The sequence below is a fragment of the Aythya fuligula genome, chromosome 2, assembly GCF_009819795.1.
Source record: "Aythya fuligula isolate bAytFul2 chromosome 2, bAytFul2.pri, whole genome shotgun sequence".
NCBI classification, from domain to species: Eukaryota; Metazoa; Chordata; class Aves; order Anseriformes; family Anatidae; genus Aythya; species Aythya fuligula.
In genome coordinates, this window is record NC_045560.1 from 130,274,555 (window position 1) to 130,295,139 (window position 20,585).

The following is a 20,585-nucleotide window of genomic DNA, read 5'->3' on the forward strand; positions in this document are numbered from 1 at the left end:
ACAAAAATACTTTTAAAACTCAGATATTAATCCCTCAGATTTTTTCATTAATATTGCATTTTGCAGCATAAGCAGCTAAAACTTCAATGAGATAGTGGTTTTACCTCCAAGCAATATAAATAGCATTAAAATTGCACTTGTTTTCTACTGGAAAATTTACAAAGTTGTTATCTGTGATCACAACCAAAGTAAAGCCACCCAGGATTATTCATTCTCTTTTTTAAAGTTAGAATTTACGGTAATACCAGAACATAAGTCTTTAGTCCAAAAAAAAAAAAGCAACTACCATCTAAAAAGGAACATTTTGTCTCTTTGGATATGCACTTTTGTTGAACTTATTTAAACTAAGATTTGTCCTTGAAAAAGGCTATTTGAGTTTAGCTCCTTTCTTTTCTAGCTATAGAAGTTTTTTTACTCAGATTTTTCAACCTTGTTCTCCTGCTGTACAAATTAAGAACAATTTAAATATGAATAACTGAAGTGGTCAGTGCCTAGTTATGCAGTTTAAGGCCTGGCATCTAAGGCAACAAAAGGCGAGCAGGTTTTTTTCTTGCCCCTGTGACATGTTTAGGATATGTAACCCTGCATGAGCCAAGCTCTGTGACATTGCTGTGAAGCAGTTTGTCCCCAGGGTCACACTGGGCACTCTGGTGCCAAAGTCTATGCACAACAGAAGACGTGGTGAAGCTGCTGAACAGGAGACACAGTTTCTATTATCACCTCCCTTCCAGCAAAGCCATCACTTGTCTGGTAATGGGAACTGACTTTTCTTGGTGCCAGTCTTGTACATGAGGACATTGCTGTGTGAGGAGGGACTGACAGTCCTGCAGATGGAGATAGCTGTGCCTGAAGCAGCCATGAACAGGGCTGGATGTGGCCGCTGGAACTCAGCCTGAGAAGAGCCCGTGGGAAAGCAGCAAGGCCTGGGCCAGTGCCAGTGCTGAGGGACTGCATTGAGACAGAGCATCCAAAAATCCTGCTAGGGCATTTTCAGGGCTCTGTTTTTCTCTTGACAGAGGGCTGGCCTTGAAACACATAGCAGCACGAAAGCCCAGAGCCCCCTGCCCACTGCTGGATGGCCTCCAGGCCTGCACCAAGAGCTGCTGCTGCCCAAGTTCAAGCAGTGGCCTCTGAGCCTTGCCCTGGGAGCCCCAGGAAATGCTCTTGTTAGTATTATTTTTTTTTTTTTTCAAAAAGATTACAGGTCTCGATGCCTTTTTTTGAATGAGCTCTGACCTTGTTGGGCCTGAGGAAACATGGTACCATGGGTTTGCAGACACTGGGGGCCTGGCAGCACCCAAGGCACCAGCTCCAGGCACTTAATGCTGAATCAAAGCCTGAGTTCTCACTGCTTCCCCCAGAGAAATTAGGATCTGCCTGCAGGATTGTTGGACATCCAGCTTTCCTCACACGTCCAAAGCACTGGGGAGGATGACATTTCTCTTTCCTCCTCAACGAGGCAGAACTTTCTTCTCGGAGCCCAAAACAACTGTGATTTGAACTAATAATATTTTTATTTGACAAAACTATTTTTTTCCTAAAAAAAAAAAATTAACCAAAACAAAAAGAAAAGCCATGTGTAATCCCACAATTAATTATGAGGAGTCTTTATTTTATTTTATTTTATTTTATTTTATTTTATTTTATTTTATTTTATTTTATTTTATTTTATTTTATTTTATTTTATTTTATTTTATTTTATTTTATTTTATTTTATTTTATTCTCTAGTCTCTCTCTCTAAACATCTTTCCAAGCTGCTGCTATCTTCCATTTTGGCACATGGATTACTTAGTCATATCTTTCAATTTAATCTTTTGGTTAACTCTTATGTAAGAAGAAACTCTGCTTTGATAAGGAGCATGTTTCTGTATAGCTAGCTATCTGCAACCGCACATTAACTCTCTGATCCTGAAATGGAGGATGACTTATCAGACACGTCTCAGGACTCTGAGGCAGGCTGAAAGCTGTTTGGTGCCTATTAAAATAAATTACAGTTTTAAATAGATTTCATTGTAAACTGACCAGGTGATTTTTTTTTTATTATTTTTTTATTTTTTTTTTTGGTGTGTGTGTGTGTGTTTTAAAAGCGCCTCTTACTATTCTCCTGAATATCAAGCTAGCAAATGAAAACAGCATCTTATCATGCATAACCTGCTGTGATGTAGGCATTAGCTTAAAAATATTTACTTTGTGGTACTTTCAAGGAAAGGCTCAGAAGATACCAATTTGTAGCAAGCAATGATGGAACATTCAAATGCAATTAAAATGCATTAAAATTATGGCAAATTTTAGGGAAGACTGCTGGATTGGGTCTTTATACTGAAGTGTCCAGGTGTAGATCGTCCCTGGTTCCTTCCAGGTGTACTCTTCTAATACAGAAGGTAGAGTCTTTCTGTGCCTTTTTTCTTCAATTTCTCCAGACAAACTTGTGGTAAATAAAATATTCAGGCAGAAGTACCTTGTGCTGTTCCACACTTACACAGGTTATCATTGTATGAAGCATATTATAGAAAAAAAAAGCATATGAATAAATGTATGAGTTTCACCAACACAGAAATCCTTTATAAAATTTGAGAGTAAAAAAGGGTGAAAAAACAGAAAGGATGGACTAAGAACTGGTATACAGAGGAAGTGAAGGCAAATGACATGAATGAGAAAAAAATAAATGGTTGTATCTATAGGCTATTTAGTTGAAATAAGTTCATGTGAGTTAGAAATGCTGTGGATTAGCGCTATGGCCAAGAAGCATTCATGATTCTATGAGTACTTCAAAGTCAGACTATTGCTTTAAATGTCCCTAGCAGGATCTAGCTAAATGAGATATAGCGATAGAGATGGGAGGGAAGAAATGGTTTCCTTTCCATTTTGTGCCAAAATAAAAGATTGAGCAAATGTTTTCAGGAAAATAAGATTTTTTTTCCTTTTTTTTTTTTGTTTGTTTGTTTTTTCTTTTTCCTGATTCCACCAGGTTTTTGTTGCTCTTTTTTTTTTTTTTTTTTAAAAAATCTTTTACCACCCCCTCCCCCCCCCCCAAAAAAAAAAAAAAAAAAAAAAAAAGGTCAGGATTTGGTTCACTCCAAGGCACCTATCTGGGTATATCCCTTAGGTGTTTATGTGTGCCCAAAGCCTTCATTCAATCCACACAGTTGCCTGGTGCCACTTGGGATGCCCTGGGTCATCCCCATGGGGCAGGGAGATGCCACCTCAGACCTACTGACGCCCTGAGGCCTGCTGGAAGGTGACAGAGGCCAGGTGGGTATGCAAAGTACCTTTGGTGGCACTGAATGCCAATATTTAGGCGGATGAATTGAGCCCCAAGTCAAGCCAGGCAGTGCAACGTGGTGGTCCATCTCATCCTGCAGTTGATACCTATTCACTGGTCAGCTCAGCAGCTCTCTGGTAGCCACCAACAGTGCTAGCTAAATATCTGCTGAATGTGAAGGCATTTAAACACCTACTACAAAATTGTGTGTCTTAATTTTATGTCTGAGTGTCATGATTAGATGACATTAAAGTTAAATATTTTTGATTTATTTTTTCTGCACAAATGAATTGGAAAATTTTAATTTTAATGGAGGTAAATGAATTGCTGAAGTCAACTCACATGTTGGTTTTAAGTTACAAATTGGTAGATTTTTACCTCCTTTAATAGAAAATCTTTCTTTTTTGTCCTTTATTTTAGTAATTTAATTTTAATTCAAATATATATTTTTTTCTCAGCCCTTTCTTTCATATCCAAATGAGCTGTAGACATAGCTCTGAGGCATTGGCATATTATCTGAGATGTCTTGCTTCCAAAACAGCCCTGTCGATGAGTAGCTTGCACATGTATGGAGAAATTATACATGTTCTTAGAAAGAATGTCAGAGCTGATGGATGAGCTGACAGCTTGGAGAACTGGGTGTCTTCCAGTAGGAAGGTCAACAAACATCTCATGTATGTAGTATGATGTAGTATGTATGTGCTTGTGGATAAAGATTTTTTTTTTTTCTCAAGAAAATTGATTTTTTTGGAAGGAGGAAAACAGAGTATGTGACTGTGCATGGGTGTGGACCATGCTTGCTGTGGATGAGAAAGAAATCTACTGTATACTTACTCTATAGTCACCATATATTTATTTATTCTATAATCACTTTTTCCTTTGTTATTAATATGTTTCTAAGGTAGTCACAGAAATACCATTGCAACGACTTTTAAAGAAGAATACATACTCACCTGCAGCTTTATTATGCATGTGTGCACACAAGCAAATCTGTCTAGCTTTATTGTAACATACTGCTTGTGTGGCTTACATATTGGTATTGTAGATATGCATACTTTTTTCAATTAATACATTCAAAAAACTTTCATAAAACTTTCATATTTCTAATTGCAAGTGCCTTGGATTTGTACTAAAAGAAAGAAGGAAAGGAAGAAAGAGAAAAAAGGAAGGAAGGAAGGAAGGAAGGAAGGAAGGAAGGAAGGAAGGAAGGAAGGAAGGAAGGAAGGAAGGAAGGAAGGAAGGAAGAGGGAAAAAGAAACAGAAAGAAAGAAAGACTGACTGACTATTGGAAGTATTTCTTGTTTGTTCACTGAGTTTTATGGGAAGAATAAGAAACCAAGTTCTCCATGGTAGTTTCACTGACAGGTTTTTGAACAAATCTGGCACTAAAACCAATCAAAAAGCATGGAGCAAATACACACAATCCCCACCAAAGAGGAATGTTTTATACTACACCATGGAAAATTTGGCTTGGTTTCCATAGCTGTAAGCCTCTGAAAACAGAGCTGTGCAGCCCAAGTGCATGGTGAGCTGGCAAGCTGGCAGAGGAGGTGCCTTCCCCTCAACTTGTGGGTCACCAGGTCACTGGTAATGCTGTCCTGATGCAGAGGTATCTGGTACCAAAATGTGATGCCAAAAAAATCCTTTTAAAAAAGGTATTTTTAGACCAACTAATTGAATTTACAAAGGCTCCATTAACATGTGCCAAAGGCCAAATCCCTGGCTGGAATAAGGAAATGATGCCTATCAGTGCTAGCACTTTCTGTGTGACTAAAGTTTCCTCCTTTCATTTTAACCTTCACATTTGTAAGCATGTTCCTATCATACTGTGCAGATTCCCTGTCCCACTTTTTCCCACTTTTTCTGGTGGGATTAACTTTAAAAATTTTGTTGTGTACTCAAAATATGGAATCTGAACAACTAGCCAAACTGCAGTTCTATAACATATCTTTTATAGGAATTATAGCTTTTATAATTGTGGAAGTAAGGCTAATTTTGTGTGCAACTGGAACAGCAGTAAGTTTGAAACAATAATGTGATTTTCTGTAGCATGTTCTGGACTGACTCTACACAATATGCATTTGCTTAGCACCCTGTACTATGACACAATGGTGGCTGTAATTCTGACAGTCCCCTTCATAAAGATGTCCTATTATTTTCAATGATCTCTGTGGATAAGGACTGAGACTGAGATCCATATCTTGGCTGAAATTATCTATTGTGTTAAGGAGTTGTCTTTATTTCTGAAGACCTGATCTATGTCCTCTATCTTTGTGCCCTCAAAATGAATGTCTAGGGCAAATCCCACCAGTTGCACCTAGTGCTGCTTCAGGGAAGCTGAAAGGGAAGCACTTGGAAAAATGAACTCTCCTGTCAGGGGGAATGGGATAAAGTTGCGCCAGGGGTGTTTTAGGTTGGATATTAGGAAGAACTTATTTACTGAGAGGGTTGTGAGGCATTGGAATGGGCTGCCCAGGGAAGTGGTGGAGTCACCATCCCTGGAGGTCTTTAAAAGATGTTTAGATGTTGAACTTAGTGATATGGTTTAGTGGAGGACTTGTTAGTGTTAGGTCAGAGGTTGAACTCGATGATCTTGAGGTCTCTTCCAACCTAGATAATTCTGTGATTCTGTGAATAATCCATAATTTAAACAGGAATGTAAATGGCACACTGAAATGACACCTAAAAGAAGGATATTGTTGGAGAAGTGGTATTAGAGCAGGTTGTCTGGAGTCAAGGACAGACTGAAGCGCTCAGTTGAAAGAAAAGGACCCAAAGGGGTTGCCCCACAAAATAGATGGGTTCAGATCCCAGGACTCCAGCAGATATCAAGAGTGAAGAAAATATTACAGTGGAAAGGATTAGGACCTTAAAAAGCATCCTGATGCTTCACATTGCACTACATCTGGCACTTCATCTCTTCACTAGGAAGGTGTTATATTAAATTTGTTTTCACATTTTGAAACATTGTAGTTTTCTGTGCCTTAATTTGTTCTTTAAAAAACAAACAAACATACAAACAAACAAAAATGCTCAAGGCCTGTCTGTATTCTCTGACACAATATTCTGCATAAAGAATAAAAAAAGAAAAAAGAAAACAAGCAGAGAGTAACAGAAGAGATAAAGAAAAGATGTTGGGGGGTCCCAAAAGAAGAGTAAATATCATTTCCTAAGGCATTTTATCACACAGATACATTTGCATATTCCTTTCCTTTCCTTTCCTTTCCTTTCCTTTCCTTTCCTTTCCTTTCCTTTCCTTTCCTTTCCTTTCCTTTCCTTTCCTTTCCTTTCCTTTCCTTTCCTTTCCTTTCCTTTCCTTTCCTTTCCTTTCCTTTCCATCAGGGTATTTTGATAAAATGGTAACTGAAAACTTCAGTCTTGGATTGTGGCCATATTATCATGACCATACTATGATAAAAGAAATGCTGTCAAAGCCTCTTTAGAATATGCTTAGTATAAATGTAGATTGCTAGGCCCGTGGGATGGGACTATAACCACACTTGAGAACAGGTCAGCAGAGAAGAAAATACTTGGGGAGGCAATTTTCCAGGGATGTAAGTTAGCCCTATTTAAAACAGGCTGTGGAAAAGCCTCATTTTGGAAGTGTGATTCAGATATGCTTGCAGATATGTTTTCAGTTCTGAAAGCAGTGAGATAATGAGGCTTAAAGCGGATTTATCATTGCCCAATAGCCAGCATTTCACAACCTGAAATAAAATTACTCAAGGCTCCTGTAGTGCATGCTCCAAGTTGCATACACATCCAAGGCGAAAGGCAAGTGGTTGAAATGGTTTGGAAGTACAGCACGATTGCATCAGCCAGGTGAGGAGCTGCTGGAGATGATTCTCAGCCCTGAGTCAGCAGAGCATGGCGTGGTACCAGCTGCACTGGAGGTGGTGCAGGGCTCCCTGCCTCAACAAGAGCCTCGGGAAGCATCTTGGCTGAGAAAGGTCTCCTGACACCTACTCCCTCTGCAGTCATTTTCACATCTCCACAAAGGATGCAGCTATCTCCCTTTGGGGGAGCCTTCCCTACTCTGCCCTGAATGATAGGCATCTGGTTTTGTTTAGCATTTATAGGGATCATGCAAAATGAGTTTGGGAAGATGAGGGAAAAATGGATGATGGATGTCTATGTCCTTGTTTCAGGCACGTGCATTATGGCACTGAATGTGACAAATTAATGTCCTTGAAAGAATAAAGACCTTTGAAATTAAAGTGTTGGAGACTGCACAAATGCTATATTCATCAGTGCCGACTGTTGAGTGAGCCAAATTTCATATTTTATAAAGCAGTTTTCTCTGAGTTGCTTACCACATCTGCTTGGCGGATTATGAAGTAGGGAAGGGAAGGGAGAAACAGCAATAACTTTTACTTATTAGACCACAAGGGATCAAAACCAACTAGCTGTACAGAACTGTGAAACAAAGCTGTAATCCTCAGCTGCTTGCCCTTTGGTACCCTGGATGGGAGCATCCACATTGGCATGGTTTGTCCTCTCACAGCACTGCGTCAGAGAGCAAAAGGCTCCATCCAGCAAGTCTGGTACGATATTTGCTGATGGAAAGAGGACAGCTGCTGTATGCTCATTGCTCCGAGGGGAATGTAATCTATGAAGGAAGAATGTGCATCTGGGGACCTCAGCATTTCAAAAGGCACCATAGTCAAGAGTTCTGAATACTGTCCTCTCAGAAATATTAGCTGCTCAGACCACTATGTTTTTCCTTTTTCTCATTCAGCCCCACAGGATAAGAACAAGCCCCCTTGGTATGACTGTTCATTTTTGTATGTGTGTGAAAATTCAACCACTTTTAGAAATTTAATTTCTTCACAAAAATGGGCACTTGTTCTGACTTGTAAAGAGTTATTGAACACGCATATATATATTTTTTTATCCTTTTCCTGGTTTTGCCAGAAGCCCCTGACCATGAGAGATAATGAAATGGGGTGATGACAGTGCCAGATGGAGGAATCCAGGCATAATGTCACCAACCTACAGAACACAGTGTTCAATAGTGGCATGAAAGATGCTTTGTGAGCCAATAGAAAAGCTGGGAAAGGACTGGATGGGCACAAAAGCTGACTCTAGCTATATATCCCAGCGCTGCCTACGTAGGGAGATGTCATCACGCTGAACATTACAGCCTCAAATGATTCCTTAAAACCACAAAGTCTGCAACTGTTCATTTTCTGCATATTTCTCCCACATCAGTGGAAAATATATATTGAGGCAAACAAATGCCATTTAAACAATAAATTCTTATACAAGTATCTTTTATTTTAACTGCTGGGATGGTCAGGACATGCTATAATGGTTGTATTCACCCCATTTTTAGGTACTTGGAATCATTTTTCTCCTCTCCACGTTGAGAGACCTGCAAATTTTCTGGAGTTGGCTTGCAAATGTGAGTGGTACAATTTGTACCATTTCTGTACTAAGTGCTGAAAATGTGTCTTATTATTTCTAAGGTGTGAGCTGTCTTTAATTAAAGACTTAAATGCAATACAAACCACAGTAATAAAGTGGATAGACTAAGTCCTTAGTACCCAGCCTTCGTAGAGCAGCCTACACAAGCACAGCACGGTCATTCACCTCCACTCCTCCTGGCATCACAATGTCTTTCGGACTTGAATTTATGCAAATGTAACTCTGTGCAGTCCACTCCTATCGCTGTGGGAGTCTTAGGAAAGAAAGCAGGCAGAGCTGGACCAGATTAACCAGCTTGTCAAGCCAGATCTACTTTGTTGGTTTGAGTTTAGACACCTCTTTACAACATAAATTAGTATTATACCCAATTCAGGCCATATTTTGGAGCTAATGGTCTTAGGAACACTATAGGTGGAGATGTTTCATGATGTACTGGTGCTTAATCAGTGAATATTTTTGAGTTTATGGTAAATTAATAGTACCAAACTATTTAGCGATTCCTTATGCTGCCTTTATGACCCTTATCAGAATTAATCTCAATTAAAAAAATCCCCCTTTTTTACAACTCCATGGCTGAATTTTTAAATTTTTTTTTTTTAAATCAAGGCATACTACACAGCTGGAAATGTGGATGTCTTTCTTCATGTTATCTATATCGCTCTGTAATAACACCTTGCTCTTCTTTGCAGTTCTTTCTTTAGTAACATACAAGGAAAATTTCATCACTATCACTCTATTACATGTAGGGAAATGGTATAGGGAATGTTATTTAAAGTGGCATGCTTAAACTCATTCTCAGAGAGTTGGTTGCTGTACTATGAATGGAAGGTATGTTTTAATAGTTTTTTACTGACTAGTACCACCACAGAAGTTGCAACAGAAATTACGGGTATGCTGTTGAAAATTCTGGAGGGATGATATGTATTGCATGTTGTGCAAGTGAGATCAGAAATTAGCTACTTTTTGACTTGAGAAACCTAGAAATTAAAAAAAAAATAAAATGCATTTGCAAGCTCTGAGAAACAAGTACTGTCTAGGGAGAACTTAATGCCTCTTGGGACAAAACTGATGGTACTTAAGAAGATGTGACTGAGTGCCCACATCCCTTTATCTAGACACAACTTGCAGCTGTAAGCTTGCAAGGTGAACACTGCTGCAAAACCAGACTCTGTCATTCCTTGGCCTCAGACTATAAAGACAAAGAAGAAAGCCTTAGTAACATTGGTGAACCATTTTGTTTTGTAGCTGGTTGATTGACATGGCTTTTGAGACTAATTAGGATTTTGAAACCATAACAATAGATCCCCAGAGAAGGTTTAATAGACTGAACAGGAACATGGCATCATACAGACACCACCTTCTTCTATTTAGGATATTTTTAGAGAGGAGTAAGTTTCTTGTTTTCTATAACACATTAAGAAGAATATCACTTAATTGTGGCCTTTCCTGCAGATTATTTAACAGGAGTTGACCTGGGAATAGAAAGGGAACACATTATTACATTCTTTGCCAAAGAAACCAAATCAAACCATAACCAAAACACATTGAAAAACAATGAAGGCAGATAGTTTCTCCAGAGTTTAACTGTTTTCTTAGTTCTTCACTGTACAGGGGTGTCAGACCCTCTAGTGCACTTGCTTGTTTGGAGTATATATAAGTAAAGTAAATGCTGAAAGTGAATCACGCAAGCTCGTACCTACAGAGAGAATAACGCACAAAAAGAACATATTTTTGTTTTGTTTTGTTTTGTTTTGTTTTTTTTGCTTTTTTTTTTTTTTTTTCAAGCTTATAACAAACAGGTCAGCTTAATATAGAGATACAATTCTATACAACTATTATTTTTGTCCACATTACAGGGTCGTGTTAATCAAACTATGCAGTTTTGTGCTGACCTTGTTAACAAGCATGAAGAGACCAAAAGCACTTTGTCATTTCTGGTGAGGCAGCTAATGCAAAGCAACACCTTTGTGAGTTTTACTGGGCTGTGAAGGATGGGGCCTACAACTGCCACTGCTGGGTTGCCGGACACCTCAAGTCTCTCCCAAAGTCAGTTCAGCATGTGTGCAGATCAAGGGGAAGTGGGACATAAGTAAAGAACAATAAAATAAAATGGACCATAATACTAGTGAGTTAGAAAAGAGAGGGAAAGAGGCAGCAGGTGAGTTTGGGAGTGGTTTCTCCTTAAATGCTTGTAAATCCCAGTATAATCCTGAAAGCTTGGACCGAGAAATTCTAAGAACAGATTTTTGTTTGGGTGAACTGATGTTTCCAGAGGTTTTGGTAATGGGTTTTACAGGTTTCATTTAATTGCTCTGTATCTGGGAAAACAGCCATGAATTTGTGACTGATTGGAAATCCAGATGCAAAGTTGAGCCATTTTTTGCAGCTGGGCTCCAGTGAATGTAGTGAACAGTTAAGGGAAAGTACAAGGAGTTCCTGAGGGAACATTTGGGGAGGGAGTAGTGTAAACTGTCTCCATGTTGGCAAGAAAGAACGTCACTAGGAATTAAAAAAAATCTTACTTACAATGAGATGCAGAATTGTTACTGAAAGAACTGTAAATGAGGAGATTTGATGTTTTCTTTTTTTCTAAAGAAAGGCAAAAAAAAAAAAAAAAGTGTTTGTCTCAAGAAAGGAAATGTACATGGGAACATTTACTATACAGTTATTTGTTGCCTAGCTTGCTTTCAGAGTGCTATAGCGCATCCAGATGGAAACATCCTTTTGGACGTCCTGCAGGAAGGAGCGCTCTTACAACCTCTAGCCTGGTGAACAGAACAGCATGCAACACTAATAGAGAAGGGCAGCTTGTTTCCTTAGCCTGTTAACAGGCCAGGCCTGCCTCCCTTGTCCTCTCCTATAGTTGTGAATAATTTTAACATATACAAAGTAGTCTCAAGTAACAGAATTTAGCCCCCAAAGGGGAAGAAGTGAAGATCTCTATGGCAAAAAGAACTATGCCACAATGTGCAGTCCAACTCTGAGCAAAAGAAAATGGTGGAATTTTATTTTTTTTATGAAAAAAAAAATAGATAATAAATTAGATAATAAAATAAAATAAAATAAAATAGAATAAAATAGAATAAAATAAAATAAAATAAAATAAAATAAAATAAAATAAAATAAAATAAAATAAAATAAAATAAAATAAAATAAAATATGATGTAATTTTTGTATGTACCTTTTTACCTTTTGCTTTTAGAAATCCCTCTTCAGTGACCAATTTCTTTGACCTTTGCAGCAAACTGCCACACCACATGCTGAGCCTTTAAATGAATTGGCAGAGACACACCCTTGGAGCTTTAAGTCCTCTCATATGGATTATTTTGAAGATTATGGGGTGCTGTGATCTCCCACTGGAAACAGAAGCTAGTCTTTGAAATTTGAGAGGCTTAGCTAACATCTACAGAGCCCACCAAACTATGTAGCTTTACAAGTACTACCACGTTTTGCAATGTTTTCTATTAACCTCATTTTGTTTCTGTTGTGCTGAAGTATTTCAAATGTCTCTTGTGCTTCTGCTGCAAAGTAAAACCCTGTGTCAGGTGGGTAAGGGATAACTGCTCCTGGACGGGGAAGCAGAGACCCAATCCTTGCTTGTGACAGGAGCAGAAATCACTGCTCAGCATGCCTCTGCACTATTCATCCTTGTTTTCCATTCAGCTTTCATCTCTTCACCTCACAATAAAGTGCAACCCAGGTCATGGTCTAGCCTTCTTCCTCTGTCTTCATTTCTCTGGTGGGAGGGTGTGTTGGTATTAGCAGGGGGAGCAGATGCTCTCTCCCCTGGGGGAGAGACAAGTTTCATGGCTAATAGATGGGAATGGTGAGTGCAGAGATAGAAGGAGACATACATGTAAGTGTCTGTGGAGAGAGCATGGAAGGGTGACTCTAGAGCTAAGCGGGTTAGAGCTTTCACGGGTTAAACCTGTGAAAGAGCACAAGAGAGAATTTTCTTCTTACTGCAAATTCCATTTTACTGCTATAAATTTCTGAAATAGTACTGCCCCTTCCCATTTTCCCACATCTTTCTGCAGCTTTCTCCATATTTACCTGCTCCCATGCTTACTTTTCCTTTTTTTCCCAGCATAGTGCTGAGGTCTGATTCTGGCTGTGTGACCAAGGAGCCTCAGGCAGACTGGGGAAGTGTCCTTCAACCCTGATGGGAAAGCAGAAGGTAACCAGCTCTCTGACCACTCCTATTGCTTCACTGAGTATATGCTACAGGTATGCTACAGGTATGTGCTGTCTGTAGTGGCACTCATGCATGATAATTTAGAGTTATTAGGTCATCAGTTGTAAAGCAAAAAATTAAGTTTAGTAGAGATACAATTAGGAGACTTTTAATTTCCTTATCAAGCTATCATGGAAGTAAATAGAATTAGTTTGTGGTAAAACCATCAAAGAAGTTAATTTACCTACATTTTGCCTATTATAGAGAATGTGTAATCAGAGCAGCTATAGCCTTGATGTCTAAATACTGGCCAGGAAAAACTCATAAGACAACAAACAGGGCACAACACAGAAATTAATGGTCCTTCTGTAAAACAGTCCAAGCAATGTTATGTTTCTCCTCCTCTTGCCGGGCTCACAAATCCTCAAAGAAATGCACTGAAGACAAATTTCTTCACCAACTGCATGAGTCAAAGGGTGGATGGATGTGTCTCTGAAAGGCTGACAGCAAGAGGACGTGCCTTCTAAAACACAACAATAATTATGACAATTATATGTCAGGGCTACTTTACAAAATGATGTTTAAATATGGCAAAGTTTTATTGCAGAGGAGGGATGAAGGGTTAGAAGTAGTTACACTATTTTCTTAACAAAAAAAGAGTCTGGGTTTCTAAGTCCATCAGTGTCACAGGTGATAAGAAATCTAACAATAGATGCCTGAAGTAATACGGTGTACTTTACAATAATGTTTTGTTACTGCAGAAGCAGAAAATAATCTATGATTTGAGACTCACTACAAGTAAGAGCTGTCATAGGCATTAACCTTTGTAACTGATTTTAGTCATCTGTGACCCAATTATGAAAACTCTAGACTTTTGCAATGCACTTGGAAATAGTAGGCTAGGCATGAGAATGCTGCTATAAGCTGATTGTATTTTCTCCTATCTTGTGACCCCTAACCTACTTAAAATAACTATCAGATGACCTTTTCTGTTTTGTTTCGTCAGCAAAGAAGACAGGATATTTTAATGAGCCTTTAATAAGCAGCTTCGTGCCCCAGATGGGATTCAGGAGGGTGGTTCAAAATGGTATTCAAGGTGGGAATGTATTTCATCCAACTGTAGGTACAGAAATTGCCTCAGCCTAAGTCCAACACAGTCACCAAGGCTCCCTCTGTAGGAAAAGGAGCAGAATCCCAATGGCCTTACATTTGTGAACGAGATCAGCTGTCCCCTAGCACTTTCTGTTTTCCTCTGCTTATTAGAGAGAGAGCACAACTGACTAGATTATGTGTAATCAACTTCCATCAAGATAATAAGGCAAATTAATTCCACGAGGTATGTCTAAGAATAAAAGCAAACTGAGATATAATTGTGTGCCATCTCTGTATGGAGTATTGAGCAACACTGCTAAAATGGCCTGCCAGAATGCCCAACTGATGAAAAGTAGTTTAAAACTGAACTGAATCAAAATAAAAGCAGAACTGAGGAGAAGCCAAAAACTTGAAGCAGGTGTAGTTCAGAGTTGGCCCACTCTTGGCTACCCCAAAGAAAGGTAGCTTATTCATGCACTCTTAATCTGTCTGATAAAGGGAGGACCTAACTTGTTATTTTTGTTTTTCTTGGTAGAGATAACAGGCTTCATGTACCTGCAGTGGTCTTCAGAGACCAAGAGACATTTCCTTGTCATGCCCATGCAGTCGTGGCCCCTGGGCCAGAACACATGCCAAGCTTCCTACTGCTCTCTCGCCAAACGTCAGGAGTGTGAGGTGGTGTCCTCATGCTGAGGATCTCTGTGTCTCCACATTTCGGACCACCACACCCCCTGGGCTTTCACTGATGTCTTCTCAAGGGGATTATCAATATAACACAATATGCCTCCAGCTACGGAATGGCCTAATGGAGAATAGGGGGAAATAGTTAAGATTACATCATGGCTCCGAGCTATCTGAACCTCACAAATCTGGAAAGCAAATGTTGAACTCAGGAAAACCTTCATGTCGCCCATTGTTAAGTGAAAGCCTGGGAGAAAAATGAACAAATACAATGCATTTTTTTCTAAATACTGTTGATCTGCTCAGAATAAACATTCTAAAAATGCTCTCATGGAAGAATAGTGGATATAATTGATGCATTTTTGTTTGGACACATTCATGAGCATGAGGAACTATCCATTTCCTGATGATTTCCTCTCTTGCCAGTACCTATTAAATCTTTTTTTAAGGAGCTGTTTGCCTTGTTGCCATCTGATCTGTTCATTGAGGAAAGGAGATTTAATTTTTGTGTTTGCAGGGCATGTGAGAAGGCTTATATCAATGAATCACTAAGAAGGAAATATCCTAATTTACCTGCAAAAGTGTAATTGAATTAAATATTTTTGGGGGCTTTTAGCAACACAATGCTGAAAGCATTACAGGTTTTGGACTCAAACAAGGGAGATGAAACTTTGTTCAGAGTTATATAATATACCATGGTGGCCAGAATCTCTCTCTCTTTATATATCACTCTTTGTCTTAATAATAAATTAAAATATGAAACTATTAATTTCACAGGTAAAGACAGATAAGCTGACTTTTAGGTTCTGATGATCTTGCACAATCCATCAGAAAACATCTTTTGACTTCTATATTTAATGTACAGATTTTATTTTTTTTTCTCACACAGAAAAGGTTCATGGAAGATTTCAATAGTAAGTGAGGACCCTGATATTTTCCACAGCCAGGGATTTTTTCAGATGCTTCTGCAAGTGCTCTCAGCTAGAAGAATCTGTCTGCATGCTTCCTGATGGGCATAGCATAGCAGGCTGTATCTTTTGTGATATTCCTGCTGACCGTTGCTCTTACTTTTCAGTGGTGACGCCTGTGAGTCAGTGCTTCAGGCATGTTACACTCAGTTCTCCCACTGTTATCAAGATAAAAATATGCCACAGGCAACTGTCCATCGAGCTTACCTCGGCTATTCACTGGTTCTTCTACTCCTGGCCTCTTGTCCTGGTTTACTACTCATGCTCCAGCCACAAGTTTTCTCCTTCTTTCATGCCCTTTTGGAGAACATGACTGTTGGTTCAGCTGTGGGTATGGAGAACCTGAAGTAAGCAGATAAAATGAGCTCCACAAGGCTCCTCTCTGTCTCTCAGGGCTGTTTTCTACATTGTCCTATCTCTGGGACACTTTTACCAGGTCTGAAATTTTCTTCCTTAATCTTCTGGTTCATAGTTTCTCACAGAGGAGATGGGCTCTGCACAGGCCCCATGACTACCCTTTGTTAAAGCTTGGTATAGGACTTTTCTGTATCTCTGTCCAATGTCTTTTGGGCTTTTATTTAGTTTCTTTCTTAAAAGAGGGTCCTACCCTCCATCCCCTAGGTCTGCTTGTGGTCTCTGTTCCTATCCATACTGCTGCTTTACAGCCCAGATATATATTTGTCCTGTAATGGCTAATCATTTTTTTCTGTGATCTGGAATTCAATAAAGTCCAGCATCTGAGCTTCAGAAATTCTCTTACAATAACATTTTAACTTCTTCCAGGAATCACTCAGTGTCCATGAAATGTAACTGTCTCAGAATGATAGAATGGTTTGGGTTGGAAGGGAACTTAAAGCCCACCTAGTTCCAACCCCCAGCCATGGGCAGGGATACCTTCCGCCAGACCACATTGCTCAAAGCCCCATCCAGCCTGGCCTCGAACACCTCCAGGGATGCAGCATCCACAGCTTCTCTGGGCAACCTATGCCAGTACCTCACTACCCTCAGAGTAAAGAATTTCCTTCTTCTATTTAATCTAAACCTAGTCTCTTTTAGTATAAGACCATTACCACTTGTCCTATCACTAATAGAATCACAGAATTGAATTGTAGTGCATTTATGACATGTTCATCTGTTGATACTGTCAGTTGTTTCCAATCAGTATCTCAAAATTATTTATTTTAAAATAATTTGAAAGACTGCATTGCGAAAAAATATCTTTTTTTTTTTTTTTTTTTTTTTTTTTTTCTCTTTTAAGAGCGCATCCTTTTTCAGGTCAATTTGCTTCACTATCTTTCTCTTCTTTTTCATGACTTTTTACCAAGGCCTATCATCCATCAAATGTAACTTAGCTGTCTCCAACAATAAATTTCTCTTGTTCCACATTTCAGCATGAGATTATAGTTCTGGAATGTTTCTGCTAAATCATTTCTCATGCTAAATATTTTCTCTTCCAGCTATAAAATTGCATGATCCTGATTATTCTCACCAAGATAGTGACTTAGAGGCGTGGATGCCTTCTCCTTACAGATTTTTAAGGACAGATCATAGAAGGTCAAACAGGACAGGTTTAAGCAAGTGCTCATTACCCACTTGTCTATAATATCACTGTGCAAGCTGATAGTGAAAGTTATTTCTGTAAATCTCAAAAGAGTAGGCCATTCCCAGAATAAATGGTGACACCACCATCACTCTGACTAAAGATTATCTCTTGCATAAAATGTACAGTACAACTTTTGCTTTGCTTTGTTCCTTCATTTAGACTGGTGAGTGCTATGAAGCCACTCCAGAAAAACTCCAGGTGGTGTATGTGTCTGTGGTGGAAGACCTTGTGAGTAAATTGAACCTTCTCCGCATGCCAGTGTTTGTGCTTTGATACACATTTCTCCTTACCTGCTGGTATGTGGCACCGTTGCTGTTGAATTCAAATATACTAATCTAGCTGTGCATCGGTGTTACTCATAACTTCCTCCTGCCTGAGAAACCTTCCCAGCCACCTTCAAAGTGCTTGCTGCAACTTTGAAGTCACAGTAAGTCAGAGGAGCCTGCTGGTAGGGAAAGCTCACTCTTTGTTTCCTTTCCCTTTACATCAGGTAGTAGGAAGCCAACTTTTCACCTTGTGCAAATCAGCACAAGGTTGTTGAGGACAGAGAAATTGCCTGTTCAAATCCAGGTGACTTCTTGTCCTGAGGGCATCTGGAAATACAGACAAATATCCAAAGGACTCTCAGAACTTGTGGTTTATTTATCTTCTTGGTCATTTCCTCAATCCTACCTTCCTTTAAGCAGAGAAAAATAGCTTATTAAAACTTAAAAGAATACCCGATCATCTTCTGTTTCCCAGCTTCCTGCCTTTCCAGACAGCTTGTAATTTGTCTAAAACTTACAAGCTATTTATTTAGCTACCACAATAAATATGGAAAGTTTTCTCTCCATACTGGTCCTTGTCTAAAACTTTCTGTTATTTCAGAAGGAGAGATCTGCTGGATGGGAGAAGTGTTTCCATAGCTATCATGCTATATGGATGTAAGGAAGTGGAGTTTGCAGGAAAAGATTTATTATGTCTTTATTAAACTAGCTGATACTGCCAGAAAACTTGAGCAACATTTCAGGCTCAGAATCCCTTAGACATCCCTTTTACTGTTTGAGCCTGACATTTGGGAGGAAAATATCACTGACGTGTATATTTCAAATTGTCAGTTTCAATCACTCATGTGCTGGCAAGAACCGTGAGTATGTCTCCATAAGAGAGAAAAAAAAAAAGAAAAAAAAAAAAAAAAAAAAAAAAAAGCCCCTACCTTTTAGATTGTCCCTCATTGATGGATGGATGGTTCACCCAGAAAAGTTGTTTGAGACAAACACATTTCCAAAGCTGAGCCTGAGGATGTATGTAACAGTGAAGTCACTCAAGACTGTTTTTTTGAAGGAATCAGTATGCCTGTCACTGACAGCTCTTTGCTAATTAGCTGACACTATTTTCTATTAAATTGCACTGATTTTCTCAGTACTGTAATGTCCTAGCGACATTAGGCAAGAATAGCCAGTTCAAGCCTATTACTACATACTCTGCAAGTATTACCAGATGAGGAAAAAAGAACAACCTTTCAAGTACTGGGAGAAAGGTTGTTTTAATACTTTGGAAATCCTTTGTGTTTCTTCTTTGACCTAGCAGAGTCCAAAAACTGCCCAGTGGTTTCTTAAAGGTTTTGCAACCGGGAGGCAGACTCTGGCAGAATATCAAGCGCTGAATGGATTGTTTCTTGGTGCTTTCTGAATTCACTCAGTAAAAGTGTTTGGAAGCAAGACAATGAAAGAAACAAGCCATCACCAGCTATATTCACTCCTGGTCAATAAAGGGTCCTCAGTTTGAAGGTGAGCTTCGCGCACTGCTCTGTGAGACCCAGGCAAGGTTACTGAGGGGCAGACCAAAGCACATCTGGAGTTTCAAGCAGAGAAGAAAAAGAACAACAAAGGGCAGAGCACTATTGTGATATTGTTGGCTCCTCCTATGCGCAGCACATGATGCTGAATATCACGAGGAGAGTGCCGCAGCTCTGATGTCAAAGGCTGTCTCCCATACGTGGAGTTGGCAAGTGATCTCTCTACTGTCGCTGTACAAAATTGCAGATCTCCTTTGCTTTTGCTATATAAAGACGTCTTCGTCATCAATCTGCAATGGGCCCAGTCCTGCCAAGTTAACAGCCCATCTCATACTAACAGGCAGAAATCTCTTGGACTGAGGGATTTTTGTTGCAGGTAGGGAGGGGGTTATCCGGGACTCCATTCTTCTCATCTGCAGCACCTCTGGCCCCCTCCTACCAGTTCCACACTCTGAGCTCAAATCTGTAAACCTTTTGAACTATTTTAAAAAATGTACAGCTTGTCCTCTAAGACATAGGAAATTACATTTGATGGTCTATTGTATAAGAATTGCCATATTTAGAGAAAAATCAACAGATACAATCTCTGATTTCCTTTTCCCTATACTCCTCATATTCGCCTCCTCTTGCTTTGCTTGATTTTGCTGCAGCCATGTTGTAGCAGACACAGATGTCACCAATTAGAAGATGGATTTAAAACGAATGAGAGCTAGGTTAAAAGAGCCTGCCTGCTCATCTAGCTGCCAATGGTGAGTTGTGTCTCTGCCCTAGTTCACATCTGGTGTTCTTGATGCTTTGTAGTGCTTTTAAAGGTGCTCCTGAGGTAAGTTTCTATTCAGCCCATGCAAAAATATGTAATATATAAGGAAATCTTTGCTCACTCTTTTGCAGATTCTGAAGCAGTCTTTCCAGTACTCAAAAGAACAGAGGTCAGTGATGTTATACTGGATCAACAGCTACACAGCTAAACTCTGAAGAGGACTTCTAAATGCAAAATCTGTGTTTCTTGTGATTAACAATTTGGTGTGATCATGTTATAAGTTTCCTCAGTGAAAGTAAACTCTGCAGCAACACTGATCAGGAAGGAACTTGCTAGCAAGAGCTCAGTAACTCTGTAGTAGCAAACTGCATTTGCAGAAGGGCTGAATTGGAACACCACCAAGCAGAATAAAAACAGAAAGGTGTGTTTTAAAATTAATGCAGTAAAACTTAAGCTTTCTGATTTAAAAAGAAATTCCTTAACATTTTGAAAACCGTGGATCTGGCTAATTTCAAAGCCAACAAGATAGTCGGTAAATTCAATAAATACTTTTTTTTTTAAAAAAAAAAAAAAAAAAAAAGCTCCTAAATAAAATTAAGACAAATAAATACAACTTATCATTTACCATTGAGACACAACTTCAATACTATGTCGGTTTAGACATGGAGAATCATTTTCATACTCAGTTTCCAAACTGCAACGGACTCCCTTTGGACCAAAGGACAATTGCAAAGATTCAACTTATAATTGTAGAACAGTGCAGACTTTGACCTGGCTTTTCCCAAAACAAATACACATTTCTGTATCTGTTGCACACATAAATTTATCTCCTGGGTGAGG